This window comes from Camelus bactrianus, chromosome 35, assembly GCF_048773025.1.
Source record: "Camelus bactrianus isolate YW-2024 breed Bactrian camel chromosome 35, ASM4877302v1, whole genome shotgun sequence".
Classification (NCBI taxonomy): Eukaryota; Metazoa; Chordata; class Mammalia; order Artiodactyla; family Camelidae; genus Camelus; species Camelus bactrianus.
Genome location: NC_133573.1, coordinates 21,259,309 through 21,261,864, shown reverse-complemented (window position 1 = coordinate 21,261,864; position 2,556 = coordinate 21,259,309). Strand labels below are relative to the sequence as shown.

The 2,556-nt window shown below is 33.8% G+C and overlaps 1 pseudogene; it reads right to left on the bottom strand.

The window, feature by feature from the left end:
- Positions 1 to 510: 510 nt before the first annotated feature.
- Positions 511 to 879, bottom strand: LOC141575989 (large ribosomal subunit protein eL42-like; annotated as a pseudogene).
- Positions 880 to 2,556: the final 1,677 nt, after the last annotated feature.

Sequence of the window (2,556 nt, the reverse complement as noted above, 5' to 3'; positions counted from 1 at the left end):
TGTAGGAGTTCTTTCTATCTTGTGCATACTAGACCCTTACCAGATGTAAGATTTGTGAATACTTTCTTCCATTCTGTAGGTTATCTTTTCACTTTCTTGATTGCATCCTTGGACATAAGCACAAAAGTTTTAAATTTCAATAAGATCCAATTTATCTATTTTTTCTTTTGCTGCTTACACTTTCTATGTCATATCTAAGAATCCATTTCAAATCTAAGGCCATAAATATTTACCACTATGATTTATTCTGAGAGTTTTGTGATTTTAACTCTATATTTAGATTATTTTGATTAAATTTTTATATATGATGTGAAGTAGGGATCCAACTTCCTTCCTTTGCATGTGGACCAGTTATGCCAGCACCATGTGTTGAGAAGAGTGTCCTTTCCCCATTGAATGGTCTTAGTACACTTGCTAAAAATCAGTTGACCATAGATGTGTGGGTTTATTTCTCCATTCTATTACATTGGTCTATATGTCTGTCCTTATGTCAATACCACACTGTTTTAGTTACTGTAGCTTTTTATTGTCTTCATAATAAAACAAGATATGAATCTTAAAACTGGGTAACCTGTCCTTTTCTTTCTTATCTCCTCCCAGCTCAAAATGCCTGCATCTCTTAATAGCCAACATTCTCTTAAATCTGCAGCTGGACTCAATGCATTCAAGCCTCAGCACAACTTTTTTTTTCTGTAGTTTTAGCCTTTTCTGGAAAATTGGCTTGGTCTGCTCACTATAGCCACTCGGCTTCCTGTCATAATGCCACCCTCCCTAGGCATATGTAGAACCCTTGCCCTTCATGTACTGTGTCCCTTTGTGGGGCTGGTGCTTGCCACACTTCTTATAGGAAGTCCAGCGGGTTTTAGTGACCTTCACCATGTTTGTGAGAGCGCTATCAGGAAGGAAAGGCTAGTTACTATAGCTTTGTAGTAAGTTTTGAAATTGGAATGTGTGAGACCTTCATCTTTGTTCTTTTAAAATTTTTTTTTGGCTTTTAATGTCCTCTTGCAATTCCATATGAATTTAAGAATTGGCTTTTCGATTTCTGCAAAAATTATCATTGGAATGTTGATAGAAATTTCATTGAATCTGTAGATCACTTTGGGTAGTATTGCCATCTGAACAATATTAAGTCTTTCATTCAATGAACACAGGATATCTTTCCACTTATTTAGATCTTCTTTAATTTCTTTAAGCAATGTTTCATAGTTTTCAGTGTACAAGTCTTTCATCTTCTTAGTTTATTCTAGGTTCTTTATTCTTTTGGATGCTCTTGAGAATGGGAATTGTTTTCCTAATATCCTTGTCTGGTTATTCATTGCTGGTGTATAGAAACACAACTGGATGTGTGTGTGTGTGTGTGTGTGTGTGTGTGTGTGTGTGTGAGGATCTTGCACTTTTGTAACTTTGCTGAAATTTGTTTAATAGCTCTAGTTTTTGTTTTTGTTTTTTTTTTTTTTTTTCTTTTTGGTACTGTCCTCGAGATTTTCTTTATATAAAATCGTGTCATCATGAGTAGAGGTAATTTTACTTCTTTCTTTCCAATTTGGATACCTTTTATTTATTTTTCTTGCCTAATATTTATGACCCTTTACCACGCTGAGAAAGTTCCCTTCTATTTCTTAGGTTTTAAAAATGTTTTTATCATGAAAAGATTTTGTTAAATGCCTTCTCTATATATCAATTGAGATGATCATGTAGTGTTTACCTTCATCCTATTAATGCAGTATATTTTGTTGATTCATTTTCTTATGTTAAACCACGCTTGTATTCCTGGGATGTTTCTCACATTGTCACAGTGTATAATCCTTTTAATACATTGTTAGATTTGATTTGCTAGTATTCGTTGAGGATTTTTGAATCTATATTTATAAGGAATATTGATCTGTAGTCTTCTTTGTGGTATCTTCGTCTGGCTCTAGTATCAGAGTGATACTGGCTTTATTGTGTGAGCTGGTAAATGTTTCCTCATCTGTTTTTCACAAGAGTTTGAAAATAACTGGTATTATTTCTTCTTTAAATGTTTGGTAGAACCAGTGTGGTTTTAATTTGTATTTCCCTATTGTCTAAAGAAGCTGGACATCTTTTCATAGGTTTATTGGCCATATTTACATCATCTTTTGTGAAATTCTGTTCAAGTCTTTTGTCTATTCTCCTACCGGTATTCTGTTCTCTTCTTGACTTGTAGAAGTTTTTATATAATTTGTATGAGTCCTTTGTCAGTATGTGTATTGCTTTGTCTTCTCCCACTCTAGTTTGCCTTTTCATTCTCTTAAGGATGTCTTTTGATGAACAACATTCTTAATTTTAATATAGTCCTATTTGTTATTTCTTCCTTCTGTGGTTAGCCCTATTTGTGTTGTGGTTAAACCATTTTTGCCTACTCTGTCATAAACATTTCTCCCATGCTTTCTTCTAAAAGCTCTGTATTTTTACCTTTCACATGCAATCTACCTGGAACTTATTATTGTGTAAGATGTGAGGCAAGGGTTAAGTTTTTTTTCTTTTTTTTTCCACTTAGGTACCCAACTGACCCAGCACCAATTCTTTCCTTAG